This window comes from Melanaphis sacchari, unplaced genomic scaffold (genome assembly GCF_002803265.2).
Source record: "Melanaphis sacchari strain LSU unplaced genomic scaffold, SCAv2.0 Contig31_pilon_pilon, whole genome shotgun sequence".
NCBI classification, from domain to species: domain Eukaryota; kingdom Metazoa; phylum Arthropoda; class Insecta; order Hemiptera; family Aphididae; genus Melanaphis; species Melanaphis sacchari.
The window spans coordinates 682,302-694,511 of record NW_020271193.1 but is presented as its reverse complement, the minus strand read 5'-3'; the positions used below and the strand labels follow the sequence as shown (position 1 = coordinate 694,511).

At 28.1% G+C, this 12,210-nt stretch overlaps 1 protein-coding gene across 14 annotated transcripts in view; it reads left to right on the top strand.

The window, feature by feature from the left end:
* The first annotated feature begins 7,713 nt into the window (after window positions 1-7,713).
* Window positions 7,714-12,210, top strand: part of LOC112596436 — a 285,374-nt gene continuing 280,877 nt past the window's right edge. For all 14 annotated transcript variants that reach the window (XM_025342112.1, XM_025342124.1, XM_025342122.1 and 11 more), the window contains exon 1: window positions 7,714-8,237. The gene's annotated coding sequence lies outside the window, so the exon portion shown is untranslated. The remainder of the gene's footprint in view (window positions 8,238-12,210) is intronic.

Genomic DNA, 12,210 nt, shown 5'->3' with positions numbered 1-12,210 from the left:
TTTAATAGTCATAAACAAAATGATTAATATCTAATATACATCTGAACAATATTATCAATTGGATTTCCTTTAGTGGGAACGTGATAACCAGAACCACTATCCAGCAACAGAGAACGATAAAAGTTGAAAAGAGAGTAATCAAAGAAAACACTGTACTTTACTTTGTAGTCTGTTCTTAATGTATTATTTGACTATTATTCACAAAAATAATTTTTTCAATGAAATATTTGTTTACTTGGAAATTAGGCTGAAACTTTAAATTGATTAGACATTTACGTTTTGTTTACTGTGTAGTAGGGACGAGTATTATCACAATATATTATTTTTGTGCGAATAATACTATTAGTTTATTTCTTGTGTAGATCATTATGTGGTAATACTTTTATTCAACAATGTCAGAAGGGTATCTGAACCACTAATAGTGTTCTTATTTTGAAAGGGAAAAACGTATTATTTTCTCTCTTTCTTGTATTGATCATAAATCATAGAGTGACTAGAACCCAAACGATATACTTTAATAATTTTTTTTCATATTTTGGTTCTAAGATTTAAGATGACTACTATGTATTAAATTTATTAGGTTAAGTTAGATTAAATGAATATAACCAGCATAATCATACACTTTACCCTCTTCTACCAATAAATGCCATTAATATTTGAACTATGTAGTTTCATTTAATTGTTATTTGAAAATAATTCACATAATTTATGAATCAAGTTTTTTTTTAACTATATCATTTTTATTATTTAAGATTTTGGTACTGATTTGAAATCATAACGTTGTATTAAATAACAAGATGTTTTTATTAAGTAATGTTTATAATATCTTATCAAAGTTTTAAGTTTAATGTTCATTATATTTTATTAATTATACCACGTTTTGAAAAAAAAGGAATTTAACAATTAAAACCTTTAAAAATTTATTTTCGTATTATTTAAAAAATAATTTGTGATTAATAAGTATAAAATATTAATATAATGCTTACATGATGTTAAAAAAAAAAAAAAAATTAAAACTTATAAATAGACAATGGTCAATAAAGTCTTTAATTTTTTCGCAATTATAATAATATGTTAAGGCACGTTGATATTTTAAATAATATTTATCTAGTATAAACATATTTAACGTAAATATTAATTAAAGGTATCTGTATAAATAAATATTGTTAATTAGTTTGGTTTTATAAATTTTATTTATAATTTATATTATTGTAGTGGCCTGGTGTGGCTCGGTGGTTGGCTTTAGTCACTAATGTGTTCTGAGGTCAAGCATTTCGGCCGGCGTCGCTAGCTCTCGGATAGGTGACTACTCGAGTTTTTAGTGACGAATCCATGACACACGCATGTATACATACGTGTTTCAATTCTACTAACCAAACCTTACTCTAAAAACCTACTGTTCCTATGCACAGCTAATGGCCATAGTTGCCGACCTTAAATAAAATCAAGAAAAAAAAAAGATAATATTGTATTTATTATTGTTTGTATCAATTTAAATGGATACTCATAATTAAATACTTTATGACTAGTAATGGATTTATAGGGGTTCATGTCACATAAGGATATTAGTAGTGGTAAAAAAAAAAACTTAATAAGATCTTACATTTCCGCTTTCGTCCTTTTAGCACACTTTTTTTTTTTTAATACAATGCCTTTGAAAAACATTATTTTTCAGGACCTCTCCCTTCCCAAAAATGTTGAAAATCCTTCACTATTTATGACTATAAATATTTTATCGAACGAATACTGGTTCAAATTATATATAATAACTGTATTTAAATATATCATTATATTCTTGGAGACTATACTCGTATTATAACCATTAAAACACGTCTTATATTAAATAAACTTAATAAATGCTAATTCCAAATATTTTGACAGTTTTACTAACATAATATTATCATCTAAACGATTTAAAAACAATTTTATCTGTTTATTGACATATTTTTAGAAAATTTCCTCTAGGTCTTTTTTATTTAATTTTCTTCCTTTAGCACGAGAATAAAAACATAATAGATATAATTTATTAATTCAACATTATTAGTTATTGAAAAATATTTTCAATGCATAGGCAACTTATAAATATACCAATTAGGAATAAATAAAACGAAATAGGTCGTATTATAATTTATGATAAAAAAATTATTAATTAACGAATTAAGTGTGTTAAATAATTGATAATTTTTAATTTTTAGTATAAAATAATTTATATGTAGCTATTTATTAGTTCTGTTTCAATTTCACATTCCTAAAGAATTACCGTTGACATAATTAGTATTGTATATTAAATTACAATGTTTATATTAAAAATAAACTATTACTTACCTATAAAATATTTAAATTTTTCATTTTCGGTAGATATCAGCTAAACATTCTATTTTAAATGTAAATATTATTTTTTTTCTTCACGAGATGAAAAAAGTAGGCCAATAAAAAAAAATGTTCATAACAAGTTATATTATTAATATTTATTACTATAATTATTCTATTTCTATGTTCATAATACTCGAATAAATTTTAAAAGTTGTCTTTGTAGTATGTTTTGATATAATATTATGTGATGGGGTAATGCGTAAATTGTAACCATAAGACATAAACTAAATATTGAATAAAGCCTTTATGATAGAATAGTGCATACAATTACAGTAGGTATTAATGGTATTATATTTTGTTTTGAATATAATAGTATATTAAAATGTATGTTATATAAATGTAGAAACGATAAAAATATTAAAAGGATAATTGGTATGTATAGTAATACGAGTATATAGTTGAGTATCTTAGCATATCGCAATAACGTGTTAATCTAACCTTACGTTTATAGTATTTTCTTAAATTTATAATTTGTGTTGTTTATAAATTCATTACAAAAATCAATACTAATACCTTTATTACTATATTCTATTATCTGTTGTTTTTATTATGGTAATCATTTAATTTCGTAGTAATTACTAATTTCTAATTATAGAGACTTATTATTTATGTACAGATATTTATGTTGTGGGTGGAGGGGGGGGGTAAAATAAAAATGTATATTTATTGATATTTATATATAAACAACTTCAAGGAGTGATGTGAAATTAGTTCTCAAGATGGCTAAAACCCTGTTATACAATCATTGTTTTTATTTTACGCACGTATAATATAGCACGGATTTACCGAATTAGCATAGTACATTTTTGTTGTAATTAATGTTGCGACCCCTAGTAGAAAATATAAGCTTACATAATATTATATGTTAATTGAGTTACTACTTTTCAATACTAAGAGGGTTGGGATATTTCTTAAAAATGACCGATATAGGTTGATGACTCCATCTTACCCTACCTTATAATTTAAAGACTTATAGTAATATTAGTATTAGTTGCAATGCATAGAGTGTATGAGTGAAATAGTCAGTAAATTTCTTGAAATATTAACAGCAGCGAGACCATATAGATTTAGGTTTAAATTTTCTACCTATTGTCTATTAATAATGTAGTACGTACATTTTCCGTAAATGTTTTTCTAAGTGAGTCAATTACATACGATAGATGCACTATTTTTCGACGTATCGTGACAAACAGCAACCCCTCCGGGTACCAAATGCTGTGCTTGGCGTTTAGAAAAACGTATATTTTTTACGTGTCTGTAATCGGACGGATATTTATCGATTGCGGACGGAGGTTATATATTATATATATATATATATATTATTATATATATTATATATTATTTATTTTATATTAGAGAAGGGGTATCAACAACAACAATAATAATAATAAAAAAAAAAAAACCGCGCTTTACAAATATTAATTATTTTGTTTTTTTTCTATCTGTTGTCAATTGTATTAATTATTCATTCAATAAAATTTCTGAAAATATATTTGAGTACGGTCACAGTGATTAGATAAAAGCGAGTTTTTTACAGTTTGAAATTAATTTTAGATTCTGAGCGAGTACACGATAAGTAAGATAAGTTGTTGATAAAACCATTTTAATTTTGAAAATGGGTGCATATTAAATTGGATCTAATTTATATTTTAAAAAGATAAAACTTAAAAACTTCCAGTACTTATTTTTATAATTAGGAAAAATTAATAAAATATTTTTGAAAATATGATAATTTTACGCAAGTTCAATTTTTACAAAATTGATCATGTGTTTTTGATGTAACTTGAAGACAAATTATTGAAGACATTTCAATTTTCTCAAAATGTTTATATCATCATTTTCTATTTACCATTAAATTATCAAAATATTTCAACTATTTTTAAGGTATTTAAAGACAAAATTTTTTTTTTTTTTTAATCGATTGAAAATTATTTGCTGTATAAAAATGTTTGAAAATTTAATACTAAGTTCTTCATAAGTTGTTAATTTAGTTGATTCCTGGGTCATCAAGAGATATGTGTACGAGTTGATTTCCTGGTCATCATATATTTTTTTCAATATTTATTCAAATATTAAATCTATCAGCGTAACCCAAAAAACACCACGAGGAGGTTGGCTGACAAATTTCTCAAAAATGTTGTTCTTTTTAGTTTTTCATATTTTTATTTATTAATTATTTATTGTATTGTATTATATTTATTATTTATTAAAAAAAAATTAGTTATGAGGTAAAAATTATTATTAAAAAAGTTTAGTCATTTGGTAAAAATTTATAATACATTGTTTTTAAAAATTGGTATCTGATGAGATTGTCAGTATACTGCGACATCACTTCTCTTAAAAAAGTACTTTTTCTTGCGTTTTCTTAGATTTTCTAGTCCCATAATTGCTCTTACATTTTATATTGATATACGAAAATAGGGAATCGACTCGTACATACCTCTTCGTGACCCGGGAATCAACTCGTATATAAAATTGGTCTCAGGAATTAACTCACCTACACCGGGAATTTGATAAAGTAATACAATAATTAGTAAAAAAAATCGTTACTTTTTTGTGACACTTTACTACAATAGTCTAGATGACTAGATGGTATCGCATTATATTTATAAACCTTATAGGTAGGTAATTAGTCTAATGGTGATTTGTACTCGCGCCGTAGTTTGTTTTGTTTCACTTTACTGAATTGTATAATGAACGATTTGTTATTGATGCCTAGGGTATAATTCTTTGAAAATGTAGTCTTATATACACAATCTGAAAAAAAAACCAATTTGTTAAAAGCGTTATTTATAATAATTTACTGGCGCTGTATAGCTAGTGTAAATGTTATCTTATTGTAAAATATACAATTTGGTCATTTTCTATAATGTCCGTGCATCTTATACAATGCCCTGGCGTTATATAAAATGGCCTTCGTATATTGGGCAATATAGATAATATAATATTTAATGGTAAATTATTGTCAAAATATCAGAGCCAGATCAAGCACTGGTTATTATTTGTAAATTTGGATTAGCTAGTATATTTTTTTGTTTGTTCTTACCGATTTTCTTACAATTGGAAAGTTCACATATTAAATGTGACATATATTATGATTGAGAAGTTTATTGTATAATACCATAATCGATAAGACTTTTTACCAATACCGATTATTAGTGGCGCAACTAGGTGGGTGCAAAAGGGTTTTAGCACTCCTTATTTTTTTATACTTAACTGTTATTATTTTAGTAAAATACCATGGCTCTGTGAGGCATTACTAGTTTTAACTCGTTTTATAGAGATCTAGTTGCGCCTATTGGGTTAATTTTTGTAAAATTAACTTTTTAGTAACCACGAATCATTTGTATAGTGTAATTCAATTGCGTATTAACTAATAACTAAAATATGGAAAAGTTTAATGCTGATTTAAGTTTGTTAAAAAAAAACTTAAATAATTCATTTTTTACCAGGTAAAAAAAATTTCTCGGAAACAATAGGTACATGCAAAAATAAGTGATATAAAAATAAAAATAAATTATTTTATTTTCTTATAATATAAATATTATAGTATAAGTATATTTTATTCATTATATTTTTATAATACTTTACTGTCAAATATTATATTATCTATATTGCTCATTATAAGAAGGCAATTTTATATAATGCCCGGGCATTGTATAAGATACCCCGGCATTGTAGAAAATGCTCAAATTGTATATTTTGCTCGTAACATATACATATATAATATATACGTATTAATTAAATGCACCAGATACAATATCCAATGAAAATATGATTAGAATTTAGAATACTAGCATATTTAACGTATAATATATAAAATGCAGATTGAAAACTGTTTTAAAAATTAAAATTATATTATAATACTATTTTGATTTTTGAAATATCGAGACAATATATTTGGCAAAGAAATCGTGGGAGAGGTATCAATACAATCTCATCTAGAAATATAAAAAAAAATGATTAAGTAACCTTAATATCCGTTTAGTGAATATGATAGAAATTTCAAGCTATTATAGTATTACAGTATTGCAACTTGCAAGTTTAAAAGAAATAATACAAGCATCTATACATACTTTTACCAAAACTCTGTTGTTCTAAAAATATTTATGTTCGATATAAGAGTTAGTAGAGAAAATTAGATTTTAGAAAACGTTGAATAATATAAAAGCCAACGTTACCAACGCTTCGTAACTTTTTAGTGTATGCAATTATGTGGTTGCTAACGGAGTATACACTCTGTCGTCTAGCTAACTGACGGATAGTCAGAAATTCACTGTTATCAGACATTGATAGTTTGTCACTGGTGAATTTACTTGCTTATTGCAGAGTAATCTTTTTTTTCAATTTACCTAATAACAATGTTGTCATAATAATAGCGCTGCATAATCAGAACGTAAATGGAAAACTCCTCTCAGATATTCCTCGCCTCACAAAGAATTTTTTCGGTGAAATAATACATTTTTTAAATGGGGAATTGTTTTATACTTAACCAGTATCAAGGGGTTGAACATAAGTCTGCAGAAATAAGGTGGTGTATGTAGAGTTTACGAATACGTACATGTTTCTTATAATTTTGGTGGTAAATAACATAAACAAGCGGTTTTAAAACTGTGGCCTGTGACACTATGGTGCAGTTTTCAGTTATGCAGGGCACATAACATACTTGTTCAATAATGTAATTTTTAGGTATACTTAAAAAAGCATATAATTATTTTAGATAGTTGAGTTATTGTATCTTTTTTATTTGAAGTGACTTTTCTAATTTTTATTAACATGACATGTATTGTAAACAAATTTGTATAACAAAAAAAAAGTTATTTGATAAAATATTGATAAACCGATTCATGATTTAAAAAAAATCTTTCATCAGAGATGCTTACGTATTTAAAAAGTTTATGTACCCGCGTTAAAGATCATGCTTGAAACATTGCAGTGTTTAGTGTTCGTTCATCGGTTTGGACCCAAGTCCGATAACTCGATCTACGGGTGGATGCGGTATAATAGGATTTTTCTTGTCTCGTGAGGTGAGTCGAAACTCATAGGTGTCATGGATCATTGCTTTTATATATTTAGTCACGTATAAATCATAACGATAAACGTACCTAGCTCCTATACATTTACGACACGCGCATATTGCATTAACGACAGTCGGACCAGCAGGTGCGTATTACATTCGCGGCAGGCGGCAATGTATACGCACGCCGCCGCCGCGAGACATCAACAAGTCTGGCGGCACAAGCGCACACGCGGTGATGAAAACCTGAGTCTCCATGGTGACCATAGGCACACTAGGCGGACGGTAGCGGGCGGGCGACATCATTCGCGTACGGGCGGCACGTCGCGTCAGTCGTCGTGTACGTGTACGCGCGCGTGTTTGCCGCTCTACAAACTGTACCAGACCGGTGGTGCGCGCGTGTTGTGTGCGCGTCAATTGTATACATAAACACACGCACTATATTCAGAGGTACACCCAACATCCACCACCCTAATCGTCACTACCATCGGCACACTCCTAATTCACACTGCACACTCACACACCGTTATCACTGCCACCGCGTCCAACTCGGCCGACGCCACCACTACCCACGACGATCGTGGTTTTCGCTACCGAATCGCCGTCGCACCACCTGATGGATCCGCGCCGGACCGTGTGACTGCCGCGGTGTGACACACGACGACCGCGACGACACCGACGCTGCATCGCTCGCGCAACGTTTTTTTCACCGACACGAAAGGCACCGACATTATTGTTGTCGTTGTCGTCGTGCAACCGTTGACTCGCTGTTTGCCACATTTTATCTCGGGATCGAATACCGCGTCCGGTTCGAATATCTTTTGGTTTGCGGTTGTCCCACTGCAGGGTGAGTGTTAAAATGTTCACTGTTGTAGTAGATAGTGTTGATTATTGTTTTCGTAGTAGAAGAGACTTTTTTTTTTTTTCAAAAAATTGTTTTCGCGGCCAGATCGAATTAAATACACGCGGTACAGCAAATAAGAAATGTAAAAACCACAGTTTAGTTGTAGATCGATTGCGCGGATATATATTGTTGTCTGCGGCCGCAGCAGAGCAGCGTCGGCGTCGGCGGAACATATTAATGCGATGTATAGTACGACGCAGACGTTGTGGCCGTTGTGCAACTTATAATCATTATTACACTGGTTTTCTTCGCATTAATAATTATAAAAATAATGTTTCGCGGTGGATTTTCTTCATAGTGTGTAATTTTTTGTTTTTTTTTTCCAGAAACTCCGTCCAAAAACTACGTGCGCTTTTGTGTGTGTGTGTGTGTGTGCGTGCGCGCGGGTGTGTGTGTGTGTGGACGCTATTTTCACCGCTACACGCGACGCCGCCGGGCAGCAGGGCCAATGTGCATCACTTCGCGGCATATTATTATAAAAATAAAATCGCGGGACGTCACGCGCGTCATCACCGCCAAAACTCCGTCGTGATAGACGATGAGGCAGATGCTGGGTACACACACACACACACACACACACACACACACACACACACACACACATACACACGCACACACGTACACATACGATATTATATAGGTAGTGATCATTGTCAGTTTTGCGTGAGACCCTCCAAGTTCATGCTAAACACGCCTGATCTACAGAATGATTCGCCATGTACGAGTATACTCACCTACATTTTTTTCTTTGATGAACTTAATACAGTTCTGATTTTAGAGCATTGAAATATAATCAAGGACCAAAGTTTCAAATACTTAAATTTGTTATACCATTTAAGAAGTATCTTTTGGTAGTACCAACTTTTTTTTTTAAAATGAGAATCACTATTTTTTTGTTCTAGAAATTGTTTATTGAATGACTTTTTTTGATGATTTTGATGTGTTGGAGATTTGGGGGCTTTAATGATTTGAACATTTTAGTAATTAAATTAATTATCTGTAAATATTTTTAGATTATAATAAATGCTATTTATAATATTATACTCATTTTATATTTTTAAAACCTTAGTTTTTTAAATTTAATATCTTATGGTATCATTTCGTTCAAATTGTATTGATAATACATTAATATTTTTAAAAATAATTATCGGTTTTAAATTTTACTGAAAAAAGGATAATTCTTGTTTGAAAAAAGAAGTACGTATTATCACAGAACACTTCTTGACTGGTATAATAAAGATAAGTATTTAAAAATAAAAACCTTACCTAATCACACTAAAAAGTTTCAAAAATCAGAATTTAAATAAATTCATTAGTTATTAAAGAACAATACGTAGGTGAGCATGCTTGATAATTCAGTCTGTAAACGAGTTTGTTGAATAATGTATTGTCATCGTTAATATTTTCAAACGTCTTCTCAGCGATTTTCAACCAGTGTGCTGCAAGCACATTGGATTACTTGGAATTATTTTATCTTTTTGCAAGTAGCTGCAAATGTTAATTTATGCGTGTTGATAACTAACTTTGAAGGATATTTTAGCGCGTTATGATTCCAACAATACTTATTTTCTTTTATGACAAGATATTAACGAAATACACAATTGGATTGTCTATTGAATATTCTATTTAAAGTTTTAAAAGTACAATAAAATTATATTGTATTCGTATTCCGCGGAATCCATATGGTTAGGTCATATTATTACAGCGCATACGAATAGTTAAAAATATATTTATTTACTTCTCTGAGTGGTTAGAGGGTTATTATTAATAACTAGTGAAATCATTTTACATAAACAGTATTATTCAATTCAATGTGAATAACAAGAAAATTCTAAACGCTGGTCACATGGTCATACTATTAAAGGTTACTTTATAGTTTTAAAATATTATGTGTAGTATTTACTCGTATTTTAAAACGCGTATCAGCTATTGAAAAACTATAATTTTTAATATAGTATTAATATTAATAGTATTAAGATATATTTATAGTATTGAATATTATATGTCGATGAGACTTAAATATTTAGAAAAAATTTGGTGAAAGGTAAAATGTGTTACTTTTTTTGAAAAGTTTAGTATCACAATTGGCTTAACTTCACGTTGTCATATTTTCATTAGGACAGAAAACACCTAACCTATCACAGTCATTAATAAAAGTTCTCAGCAATATCATGCATTAGTATTTTCGTAGGTGAGTTTTGAGATTTTGGGTATCAAATTAATAAGGTTCTGAAATATTCAATAGGTAGTGCTTTTAGTTTCGTCTGATAATAAAATAATTACATTTTAACCGTACGAGTTAATTATGCGATAGCTTTTGACATACTGAAATAATAAATAAATTGTTAATTTTAAATCGAATTATATATATTAATAATATACATATATACTTGTATATATATAAGTATGTTTAGTTTATTAAATAGTTTGCATTTTTGAGCGAATTAATTGTTAAAAAATAATTCCGAAAAATAATTTTTATTCTATCATAATAGGTATTTGAACTGTTTTATCGCTTTATTAATCTGTAAAATTCACATATGTTTTTTGACCGTTTCATAATTACATGAAGGTGTGTTTATGCATTTTTATTTTTGATGTGCTCTCATAACTCATTACAAATTTATTTTATAATCTATAATATAGAGTATTAAATAAACGAGTTAAGACAAATAATGAACATTTGAAACACTAAATAGCAAAAAAAAAAATTAATGTTTATTATAATATGTTCTTAGATTTTTTTAGATTTAATAATGTTTAAACTAACTCATGATTTAAAATCGTTGCTAATAAGTATTATATTATTATTATGCAATAAATATTATTTTTATTTGTTCAATTTTTTTTTAAAATTATAATTTAGCATTTTTATGGGTTTCTTATTAAAACATGTTTTCGCCGTACTTATGGACTTTAGAGTTTCAGCATTTATTTAAGATAGTAAATTGGATCAAAAGCTTTAACTTTATTAAATTTTTTCATTAAGTAACAGAAAATATAATAGAGTTAACAAGTTCCTTTTAAAATCATGTAAAAATTAATACAATTACTTGAACTATTGATGAATTAAATTAATATTCCAAAGCCTCCGAAATAAATTAATTTAAAATACAGTTTGTCAAAAAAGTAAAAGATAATGTGTATTTTGTATATTTTAAAATTTATTAATATGACTTTATTAGGATTTGCATATATGTAGGTAGTTTTATTAATTTATAAAGTATTGTATAATTTTATAATACGTTCTATTCATTTTAATGAGATTTCGTAATTTTTAAATTGAAAAGAAGTATAGAAAGTTAAAATTTTTATAAATAAAGAGAAATGGCTAATTGGTATTAAATTTTTCTACAAAGGAAAGATTTTTAAGTATCTTTATACTGTACATTACAATTTGTATTTTTTGTATAAAAATAAATGAAAATAAAATTACTATCAAACTACTTATTTTATTAAAGAATTTAATTTTGTTTTTTTAATATTAGTTGACGATTAAATAGTTGTAGTTAAGGGCACATTATGCATAGTGAATACAAAATGTTTTAGAATCCTAGCGTTTTTCTATTTTATTTAGAAATTTTACTTAGAATGTCTGTCTTAGCTCGAGTCAATACTTCAACATTTGTTTGAGTTATTTTTTTGTTACTTTTCCTAGTTTTGTTGTTTTTTAGAATCACAATGCACTTGATTTTCACACTTTTTATCTTTTTCGTTTTCTTTTATTTTTTTCTTTATTTATTGGTTTTAATTGTATCACGCGTTAAGCATGTCCGTCAGTCTGTTACTTAGGTTACTCTGATAAGGGTTATTTTCACCAATTACGTCAAATGTCTACAACGTTCGGCCGTCGTATTGTTGCTGTTTGGTTTCGTATATGTTGTAGGCATTTAGAAATATATTTGTGACAGTATCG